The following is a 12385-nucleotide window of genomic DNA, read 5'->3' on the forward strand; positions in this document are numbered from 1 at the left end:
TTTTTTAACCCCTTAAGGATGAAGCCCATTTTCACCTTAAGGTCCAGGCCAATTTTATTTTAGCGTTTTTGTTTTTTCCTCCTCACCTTCAAAAATCCATAACTCTTTTATAGTTCCATCTACAGGGCTTGTTTTTTGCGTGACCAATTGTACTTTGTAATGAAACCTCATTTTACCATAAAAGGGGAGGAAATTTCAATGAAAACTACAATTTTGCACATTTTGGAGGGTTTTGTTTTCACACTGTACACTTTTCGATAAAACTGACATGTGTTCTTTATTCTGTGGGTCAATACGATTAAAATGATACCCATGGCTAGATACTTTTATATTTTTGTACCGCTTAAAAAAAATCTAAAACTTTTTGTACAAAATCAGTAATCTAAATGCGCCCTATTTTGACCACCTATAACTTTTTCATTTTTCCATATATAGGGCGGTATGAGGGCTCTTTTTTTGCGCCGTCATCTGTACTTTTATCGATACTCCATTTGCATATATAAAACTTTTAGATAATTTTTTTATTTTTATTTTTTAATAAAATGTGACAAAAAAAGCCGCATTTTTGGAATTTATTTTTTATGTTTACGCCATTCACCGTACTGGATCATTAACATTATATTTTGATAGTTCTGACATTTACACACGCGGCGATACCAAATATGTTTATTTTTTTTTAAAAATATGCTTTTTGGGGGTAAAATAGTTTTTATTTAACTTTTATTTTTTTTTTTTTACACTTTTTATTTCCCCATAGGGGACTATCTATAGCAATCATTTGATTGCTCATACTGTTCAGTGCTATGCATAGGACATAGCACCGATCAGCATTATCGGTGATCTTCTGCTCAGGTCTGCTCAATCTTGGACCAGAGCAGAAGACCCTGGGAGGCAGCCGGAGCCAGGTGAGGGGACCTCCGGCCGCCATGCTGGATGATCGGATCGCTGCGGCAACGCTGCGGGCGATCCGATCATCCATTCAAAGTACTGCACTGCCGCAGATGCCGTGATCTGTATTGATCACGGCATCTGAGGGGTTAATGGTGGACATCCGCACGATCGCGGATGTCTGCCATTACCGGCGGGTCCCCGGCTGCTGCTAGCAGCCGGAACCTGCCATGTATGACGCGAGCACCGTTCCGATGCTCGCGGTCATACAGAGGACTTAAATGTACATCCTGGTGCAGGAAGTACCGCCAAACCAGGACGTACATTTACGTCCGTGGTCGTTAAGGGGTTAAATTGTACCTTTTAAATGAAAACTATATGCTTTTAATTGCCCCTGAATATCTAAGTTTATCATGACTAAATTTAAAACTCTTACAGTGAACACCTATCTACACATACTGAGTGAGATGCAGCCAAGTTGTCAGACATGTTGGCCTAGATTTACTAAAGCTGTCTAATTATTAGGAACAAAGCTCTTATGCATACTGTGGAAACTACAATACTCTTACTGGCTATATGCTTTCAATGGAAAATATCGTCCAAGATTTACTAAAGGTGTTTAATTCTTAAATGTAGACTAGCAAAGACAGATCCCTCCAAGGACAGCACAGGATAGAGCTGGCACACAAAGCTTCTCCTCGCCTCTGACCTTCTCCTCGCCTCAGAGGCAAGGAGAAGGTCAGAGGAGAAGCTTTGTGCGCCAGCTCTATCCTGTGCTGTCCTTGGAGGGATCTGTCTTTGCTTCACTTTGTGTTGCCAGGAGCGGCTGCCGAGTCTCGTCGGTCGAGGGTTTTATGCCTACACCGTAGTTGTACTTGGTCGCAGTACAACCAACATTGGTGAGCAACATTGCTTTAGCTTTACCTTTTATCCATACGGTATCACACTAGAAGCGCTGTCTCCCTTTGTCTATAGGTAAATGTAGACTAGACAGTCTAATAATGCTCCAGAAGAAAGGAACTCAAGATTTTTAATAAATTTTCTTAGGGTATGTTCACACTGAGGAATTGGGGCGGAAATCAAGCAGAAGTTTTCTGCCTCAAAATATTGTTACTTTTCCACAAGAACTCAGATTTCGGGCGGAATTTCACGCGGAATTGGCGCGGAATTCGAGCGGAAATGAAAATTTCAAGAGGAGGGGAAGAGTATAATATATATATATATATATATATATATATAATATATATATATATATATATAAAATATATTATCCTCTCTTTTTTTTTTTTTCATGCGGAAATTCCGCGCCAATTCCGCGTGGAAATGATTCTGACTGAAAAAAAATAATTAACATTGATCTCTATGGGAGTAAGACGCTGATTCCGCCTGAAAGAAAGAACATGTTCTTTCTTCAAGCGGAGCAGACTTCCTCGTCAGAATTCTGCTTGAGGGAAATTCCTCAGGGTGAACTGAGGGCCAGAAATTCTGCAAAATATGCCATACTTCCGTCATAGCAATAGTAATTCTTCCCCATTATGATGTGGAAAATCCCAGGGCTAACACTTTTTTAAAGGAACCTTGTGGAACAGGGTCTGTAAAGGCATTGTCTCCCATTTCAGTAAAGTCATATTCCTAATGCTAATAAACTGATCTATAATCTGTAAAAATTAGGAAGATATTAATAGTGAAGCACCATGCCAGCAAATTTTGGTTCTTGTGGTCTCTGAGGGGAGGGGTTAAGCACATAAGATGTGCCTAATGCCCAACTCTTCTAGGCCTCTGTAAGACTTGTAGAGGAGGCTTGTAGTGAAGATAAGGGTCTTCCTACAGAGCAGGGGGAGTGAAGCACACACTCATGGGGAAGGGCCCAGCCAGTCCACCACCAGATAAGAAAGCCTTCTGGCAGTGGCGAGGTGTTGTACAGGATGCAGCAAAGACTGAGACAGAGCTCTGATAACCTAGATCTACCCCTGATGCTGGACCGGTTTGGTGGTGTATGAGAAGTATATTATATTATATATATTATATTTAACTGATGTACTAATTGGGAAATGACCACGGTCTTGTAAGTTAAGCAGACACCTAGAAAGGGCAAGAGCAATAATTTCCCTGCAAGAAAAAACTTCGCAGTTCTTAGAGTAAGACCCTATGCAGCTTGTATCAGTAAGGTCCTGGTTGATGAGTCCCCTTCATGAGGAATGTGAAAGATTCTCAGAGGAGAAATTAGGTCCCTTTCCTTAGGACGCCAAGGAAAGGGACAGTCGCATGCTGAGACTAAATCTACGGAGAGATCCCAAGAACTTTTAGGGAGGGGGCTAGAGCTTCAAGACGTAGAGTTGAGCCCCTTTAGAAGACTATGAACCCTTATCTGGGTTGGAAGAGGATGGTGATATAGGGGGACATTTATCAATGTTTGCTTATGTATTCCTTTTTTTAGTAATTTTTTTCTTACAATTTTTTTGCTTATGTGTGACTTCTTTATCAACTGCTTTCAGCCTGTTGATACATTTCTTTCACTTTTTGCTTTGGTAGTGTTTTTTTCTGCTCCATGTCTGAGATGGAGTAAATTTAGTAGGTTTTTTTTCATGCAATGCGACTTTTTTGCGACTTTCGCACTTGATAAATCTCTGACCACTGCAAGTCAAAAATCACTTTTTGCTTTGGTAAGCAAGATTTTTATTTTTTGCTTAGGACACTGAACATGCAAAAAGTCGCAGGAAAAAGAGCGTAGGCGCACGTGCAACTTTTTTGCAACAATTTTAAGCAAAAAAGACCTACTAAATGCTTTGATAAATGCCCCCCATAGAGATTAAGACTGAATCTTTTTCGCCAGGTGATGTGGGACACAAGCCTTTCTTCCCAGAAGAAGTTCTTAAGCAAATGGTTTAGGGGATCAGAGCCAATATGAACATTAAGGACAGTAGTTTTGAGGGTTTGACAATTAGAAAGAGGAGCGTGTTTCCTATTTATGCTATTATACAGGCATTAATAGAGAGTGGGCTAACTCAGTCAGAGATTTATTAATTTTTTGTCCCCAAGACTCTGAAACCTATATACCTGTTTGAGGAAGATACAGCCACCTAGAATAGAGCCCCAAAAATGGACCCTTCAGTGATCTCAAAAAGGCAGCCTTACATTTTGAGGATGCTGACTCCCTGAAAGATCCTATGGACAAAAGAGCAGAAGTCTTTAGGAAGGAAATAATCTTGGAGGCTTCATCATTTAAACCTGTTATTTCCATTACCTTGATGGCTAGGTCCCTTATTGCGTAGCTAGAGCCAATAGAGACTCGCATTACTGATGGTACTCCCAGAAAACAGGGGCGGTCCTCTTTGTCTATACTCACCATTGCTGTCACCTTTATCCATTTGCATATGAGTCTGCTGATGATTTGCATCGATCTGCTAGGTCTTGTGCAGGGCGGTCTGGCTGATGGAGTGAAATGGGGACATTACCTTAAAATCCAAGTCTCCCTTCCTTTCCCCCTGTGAAGGAGAATTTTTTTTTATCCTTCTCTGACACTGCTAAAAGGAGCCCACAATGACCCAAGGGTTCCAGTTGTGTCTGTTTGTTTCTTTACCCATGAGTGGGAAAAGAGTTGTGCCAGTAAATTTTAAAGCATGGTCTAAAAATCAATGTTGTGTCTCATGCATATTACCATGATCCCTTCTTTCTGGAACACCAGAGGTTTGAGAGTAGCAGTGTTCTTTCGCAATGTTCTCCTAAACCTCCAGTACAAAGCTCTCATCTTTTGGCATCTTTTAGACCTCAAGAGCATGTCCCAAAATCATTGCGGAAGTTAGGGAAAAAGATGTGGCCAGGGACCCACCGGTAATGGCGGATATCCGTAATCGCGCGGATGTCCGCCATTAACCCCTCAGATGCCGTGATCAATACAGATCGCGGCAGTGCGGTACTTTAAATGGATGACCGGATCGCCCGCAGCGCTGCCACAGGGATCCGATCATCCAGCATGGCAGCCGGAGGTCCCCTCACCGGGGTCTTCTGCTCTGGTCTGAGATCGAGCAGACCAGAGCAGAAGATCACCGATAATACTGATCAGTGCTATGTACTATGCATAGCACTGAACAGTATTGGCAATCAAATGATTGCTATAAATAGTCCACTATGGGGACTATTAAAGAAAAAAAAAAAAGGAAAAAACTGTAAAATAAAAAAATTTGAAAAGTCCCATTTTGCCCCCAAAAAAGCGTAAAAAAAATAATGAATACACATATATGGTATTGCCACCTGCGTAAAAGTCTGAACTATTAAAATATATTGTTAATTATCCCATATGGTGAATGGCATAAACAAAGTTTTTTTTAAAAAGTCCAAAATTGCTGCTTTTTTATCACGTTATTTGAAATTTTTTTTATAAAAAAGTGTACTGATAAAAAAACTACAGATCATGGCGCAAAAAATGAGCCCTCATATCGCCTCCTATATGGAACAATGAGAAAGTTATAGGTGGTCAAAATAGGGCAATTTCAAACATACTAATTATGTTAAGGGGTACAATTATAGAAAAGCATATAACATGGGTATCATTTTATTCGTATTGACCCACAGAATAAAGAAAACATGTCATTTTTACCGTAAAGTGTACAGCGTTAAAACAAAATCTTCCAAAATTTGCTTAATTGCGGTTTTCTTTTCAATTTTCCCACATAAATAATATTTGTTTGGTTGCGCCATATATTTTATGGTAAAATACCGTATTTATCGGGGTATACCACGCACCGGCCTATAACACGCACCCTCATTTTACCAAGGATATTTGGGTAAAAAAAGTTTTTTACCCAAATATCCATGATAAAATGAGGGTGCGTGTGTGCGCATGTATACCCCGATATACCCCCAGGAAAGGCAGGGGGAGTGAGGCCGTCGCTGCCCGCTTCTCTCCCCCTGCCTTTCCTGGGGTCTAGAGCGCTGCTGTCGGCCCTTTTCACCCCCTGGTTATCGGTGCCGCTGCCCGTTCTGTCCCCCTGACTATCGGTGCCGGCGCCAATAGCCAGGGGGAGAGAAGCGGCGCCGACAGCCAGGGGGAGAGAAGGGGCAGCGGCACCCATTGCCGGCGCCGCTGCCCCGTTGCCTCCCCCCATCCCCGGTGGCATAATTACCTGAGTCGGGTCCGCGCTGCTCCAGGCCTCCGTCGTGCGTCCCCAGCGTCGTTGCTATGCATGGCGCGGCGCTCTGACGTCATGCGCCGCGCCGTTAAGCGCATAGCAACGACGCCGGGGACGCACGACGGAGGCCTGGAGCAGCGCGGACCCGACTCAGGTAATTATGCCACCGGGGATGGGGGGAGGCAACGGGGCAGCGGCGCCGGCAATGGGTGTCGCTGCCCCTTCTCTCCCCCTGGCTGTCGGCGCCGCTTCTCTCTCCCTGGCTATCGGCGCCGGCACCGATAGTCAGGGGGACAGAACGGGCAGCGGCGCCGATAACCAGGGGGTGAAAAGGGCCGACAGCAGCGCTCTAGACCCCAGGAAAGGCAGGGGGAGAGAAGCGGGCAGCGACAGCCTCTCTCCCCCTGCCTTTCCTGGGGGTGTATCGGCGTATAACACGCACACAGACTTTAGGCTAAAAATTTTGGCCTAAAAAGTGCGTGTTATACGCCGATAAATACGGTAAGTGATGTAATTACAAAGTACAATTGGTGATGCAAAAAACAAGCCCTCATATGGGTCTGTGGATGGAAATATAAGAGAGTTATGATTTTTAGAAGGGGAGAAGGAAAAAACGGAAATGCAGAAATAAAATTGGTCTTGTGCTTTTAAGACCGAAATGGGCCTGGTCCTTAAGGGGTTAAGGATGAAGAACACAAAAATTTGTTGCAATGTGGGCTTTAGTTTTTGAGATATTTGATGCCCCTCATATAATACTTTCAACTCCACACAAACCACTGTTAAAAAGATTTTAATGATGTTGAATTTTTTTTTAACCTGGAATAGTGTATCAAATTCTTGGGTAACCACCTATTGGTGCAAAATATGCTCAAATCTTTCAAAACTTAGATTATAATATGACAAAGGTACCTTTTTTCTCCATGGTCATTGATGGTTTCAGACAGGAACAAGGGGAGAGGTTCAGTCAAGTTATTAAGGTTCTGCAGGAATTATACCAAGGCAAATGTTCTGATGAGCCACATCATAGGAGATCATGCAAGCAAGCAGCCTTTCTTATGCATTAATTGTGATTATATGAATCAGCTTACTTTGTTGTTGTCCTCTTACTGTTCTAAATTCAATGTCATTAGATGATTCATGTATTTACTTTCATATGATTTAAGCTGTTCAGTTTCAGACCATTTGCATATGAATCGTAAGTAGGCTATGCCTGACCAATAATTATTCGGCCTTTTTGTGTTTTTCAATGGAGCATCCATTTCCTCTAAAAACGGAGGCAATTGAGCAAACCTATATTTGGAATCCCCACCATAAAATTGCCCTAAATGTAAGTGGCATACCATAAGAAGTACCTCACGGTACGAACAGCTGTTTCCTATCCACAATCCCCACTCTCTCTCCATTGCCATTTGTATCATTGTGATATGAAATAAACACTCGGTGAGTGCTCCATCCTGCTTTTTATCTTGATATCACATATACATATATGCTCTACTATGGACTGCTAGGTGTTAAACACCCTGTACACGCACTGATGTCCAGATTTTACCATCCGATGACTTTTAAAATGGATGTTAGCCATCACGCTGTGCCTGGTTGTTTTCATTACCTCTTTGTAGCTGAATCTGTTCTAATATTTGTAAAGATTATTTACATTTTGGGGTACTTATAGAATAATTTACATTTACATATGCGCCAATACCACATATGTTTGTTTATTTTACATTATTTTTTATTAAAGAAATGGGAAAATATGGTAATTCAAACTTTTATTAGGAAAGTAACTTATTTACATTTATTAATTATTTTTATACACTTTTTTTCACTATATTTTTTAGCCCCAATAGGGAGCTATTACATGTAATCTTGTAATTGCATACACTAAACAATGCTGTGCGAAAGCACAGTGTTATGAGCGCTCCAGTAGTGCAGCCTGTCCAATCCGACAGGACAGAGATAGTAAGGGACCCTCTGCTTGTCCTACCTTCTGATCAGTTTCGGTGCGGTGGTCCTGTTCAGCAGACTGAGCTAACTGGGAAGTAAATTACCTGCATTTAGAAATTGATTGCGGCAACTAAGGGGTTAATGTCAGCCATTGGCTTGATCGCTGATGTTTGGCATTAACCGTGGGGCCTGTTTGCTGATACCTGTTGGGACCCACGGATATGAAACGTGCTCAGCTTCTATGTCCTTAAGGGGTTAAAATGTGGATGGCATAGCATTGAGCAGTGTATGCAACCTTCAGATTGCATGGTATAGCCCCCCCCTATACAAAAAAAAAAAACCTGAATTAACCCCTTCCCTAATAAAAGTTTGAATCGCCCCCCCCCTTTCCATTTTTATAAATGAATGTAATTAAAAATAAATATAGTTATATGTGGTACTGCAATGTGCATAACTGTCCGAACTATTAAAATATAAGGTTAGTTAAAGGCCATCTGTGGCCGGAAACAACTTATCCCCTATTTGCATGATATTGCAGTCGGCAACGTCTCCTCCAGGTAGTTCTATGGGAGAGGCGGTGAGGCGGCGTTCTGTTCTCCCCGCCTCTCCCATAGAACTGTATGGGGTGGGGGTGTACCATTGACCTCTCTAGTTCGACGCTATGCACATTAGTGGTCTCAATTAACGCCAATTCAGGGGCCCCATTCAGGAGGTCCCAGCGGTCAGACCCCCTGTGATCAAACACTTATCCCCTACCTTTGGCTAGGGGATAAGTGTTATAACGCTGCAGTTGTCCTTTAAACGTCACGGTTGATGGTGTACACGTAAAAAAAAAAAACCAAAGTGTCCAAAACTGTCCATTTGTGATCACTTCGTACACCATAAAAAAACTAATAAAAAGTGATCAAAAAGTCCCATCAAAATAAAAATGGTACAGATAAAAACTGCAGATCACGGCACAAAAAAATAGCCCTCATACAGCCCCATATGCAGAAAAATAAAAAAAAGTTATAGGGGTCAATTTTAAACATACTAATTTTGGTGCATGTAGTTATAATTTTTTTTTTAAGAAATAAAATGAAACCTACATAAATTGGGTATCCTTGTAACTGTAAATAACTGTAAATAAATAACTGTAAATAAATATAAGGTGTAATTTTTACCGAAAAATGCACTGCATAGAAACGAAAGCTCCCAAAATTTACAAAATGGCGGTTTTTTGGGTTTTTTTTAATTTCACCCCACAATTACCGGTATATATTTTTTGTTTTGCTGTAGATTTTAATTGCTGATGTTATTTGAAAGTACAATTGGTGATGCAAAAAACAAGCCCTCATATTGGTCTTTTAGGTGTAAAATTGAAAGCGTTATGATTTTTAGAAGGGGAAGTGGAAAAAAAGAAAGTGCATAAACAAAAATTGGCCTGGTCCTTATTGTCAAAATGGGCATAGTCCTTAAGGCGTTAAAAATATAATCGAACCCCCACCCCAATTAAAATCAACCCAATAAAAATATAAATCACCCCCTTTTCTCTTTACAAAAAAAAATTATAGAAATAAAAAACACAACATATTAGGTATATATGACAAAATAGTATGACATGTGGCGTTATTTTTTGCTGTTCTGACACCATAGGGGCTTCCTAAATGTGACATGCCCCCCAAAAAAACATTTCAGAAAAACTCAATCTGAAATCTTCAAAATCCCATGAAAGCCCTTCAAATCGACATCAAAATTGAACTGGTCCCTGAAAAATTCCGATTTAGAAAATTTTGTGAAAAATTGCTGCTGAACCTTGAAGCCCTCTGATTTCTTCAAAAACATGAAATGCTACATGTAAAAAAAATGCTACATTTTTCATCAAATTTTTGAATTTCTTTTTACCAAGATGTGATGCAAGTATTGACGAAAATTTACCACTAAAATAAAGTAGAATATGTCATGAAAAACTATCTCAGACTGAAAAGTAAAAGCATCCCAGAGTTATTAATGCTTAAAGTGACAGTGGTCAGATGTGCAAAAAATGCTCAGGTCCTTAAGGTGAAAATGGGCTGAGTCCTTAAGGGGTTAACATTGTTTAAAAAAAAAAAAAAAACTTTTTACAACAGTATTGAGTAATATAAAAAGGAACACAGTGAAGACTTATCAGAAATTTTACAGTTGCCCATAGCAACCAATCAGATAATCTTAATAAAAAAAAAGTCTCTAAAAAATAAAAGAATCTGATTGGTTGCTATGGGTAACTGGATAACTTTTCCACTGCACATGTTTTGATATATCTCCCCCCCCAACCCCCCCCCCCCCCCCCCCCCCACACGGGAAGACCATTGTGAACAGAGCCTAACAAAGGAAGTGTGTTCTATAACGGTGCCTAAGGCACATAAATTCCTACCCTGGCAGGGACGAGGTAAGTAGTACCTCTAAGTAGTAGTTGTAACTAGTAGTAAAGTGTTATAAAAAAAAGTTGAGAAAATCCCTATTTCAAATCTTTCTAGTTCTTCTACAACGCAGAATATTGATATACATGTTTGGTAAATCTGGGCCAGTGTGATTTTGCCATACCAACTAATGCTCATGTTTAACATCTTAACAGAAAACAGACAGCCGGATCACCCGCACTTAACCCAATTCATTGATTGCGCAATGGAGGTGGGACAGGGCTTTCCCAGCAAGCCAGGACCCGCCTGCATTGTGCAATGCTGGCGAATACAACAGGTATCACTGGAACAGGATCACAGATCTGGTGTGATATCTCGTTGTAATGCGGTTCAACCACACTATAACCCTGTATGTTGAGTTTAGCGCAGATAAACCGGCTGTCAGTTTTCCCTTAAGGACACAGCCAGTTTTCATTTTTGCCTTTTCATTTTTTCTTTTTTTGCCTTTTAAGAGCCATAGTTTATTTTATTTTATATTTTTACCATAAAATGTATGAAGCAACTCCCAAAATGTATTTGTGGCAAGGTTTTTGTTTTTACGCAGTGCATTTATGGTAAACTGACATGTTCTCTTTATTCTCTGGGTCAATACAATAAAAATTATACCCATGGTTACATGCTTTTCTACTATTGTGCAACTTATAAAAAAAAACTTTTTTTTAAATATTTACAATTCCCGAAGTCTGTCCTTATAACTTTTTATTTCTCTGTATACTGGACTGTATAAGGGCTAACATTTCATCCTTTAATCTGCAGTTTTAATCACGATCACTTCTGAATATATGTGGCTTTTTGATCACTTTACATTCTTTTTTTTCCAGGGATGTGATGTGACCAAAAATCTGCAGTTTTGGACGCAATCATTAAAGGGTACCTCTCATCAAAAAAACTTTTGATATATTATAGATTAATGTATGCAGAATAACTTTACAATTGCATGTTATTAAAAAAAATATGCTTCTTTCTATTTAATTTTCCACTTTGAAGAAATGACCACTAGGGGTCTCCCTACTAGTCCTGGCAGCAAGCATTTCAGACTCATGCTGGAGTCCTAAACACTACGAGCTGCCACCTTGCTTTGTTCACAGCCTGTTTGGCTGTGAACAAAGCAGGCTGGCAGCTCTGAGTGTTTAGGACTCCAGCATGAGTCAGAAATGCTTGCTGACAGGACTGATCGGGAAAAATACAATAGAAAGAAGCATATTTTTCATTAACATGCTATTGGAAAGTTATTTAACAGTCATTAATCTAAAATATATCAAAAGTTTATTTGATGAGAGATACCCTTTAAAGGGGTATTCCAGGCCAAAACTTTTTTTATATATCAACTGGCTCTGGAAAGTTAAACAGATTTGTAAATTACTTCTATTAAAAAAATCTTAATCCTTGCAATAGTTATTAGCTTCTGAAGTTGAGTTGTTGTTTTCTGTCTAACTGCTCTCTGATGACTCACGTCCCAGAGCTGTGCAGTTCCTATGGGGACATGACATCATCATTGAGCAGTTAGACAGAAAACTTCAGAAGCTAATAACTATTGAAAGGATTAAGATTTTTTAATAGAAGTAATTTACAAATCTGTTTAACTTTCCGGAGCCAGTTGATATATAAAAAAAAAGTTTTGGCCTGGAATACCCCTTTAAAAAGGACAATGGTTTTTTCATTTTTGCACTTGAGTTTTTTCCTCCATGCCTACTAAAAATCATAACGCTTTCAATTTTCCACCTACAGACTTGTAGGAGTGATTAGTTTTGGCACCACCAATTTTACTTCGTAAAAATTTTACCACAAAATCAATGCCATAATCTCTGGGAAAAATTGTGGGAAAAAATGCTTCTGCTTCTATGTAGTGCACTTTTCTTTATTCTTTAGGTCTATACAATTAAAATGTTTTACTTCTTACAAATTTTTTACTTACATTTTTTTAAGTTTAAAAATGTCCCCTTCTGACCACTTTAACTTTTTAATTTGTACATATACAGGGATGTA

The 12385-nt window shown here is 39.8% G+C and overlaps 1 protein-coding gene across 5 annotated transcripts in view; it reads left to right on the forward strand.

Annotated features, from left to right (window-relative positions):
- The window catches only part of LIN28B (lin-28 homolog B), a 101184-nt gene that overhangs the window by 66778 nt on the left and 22021 nt on the right, over positions 1-12385 (forward strand). The window lies entirely within an intron of this gene.

The sequence above is a fragment of the Hyla sarda genome, chromosome 3 (assembly GCF_029499605.1).
Source record: "Hyla sarda isolate aHylSar1 chromosome 3, aHylSar1.hap1, whole genome shotgun sequence".
Lineage (NCBI taxonomy): Eukaryota > Metazoa > Chordata > Amphibia > Anura > Hylidae > Hyla > Hyla sarda.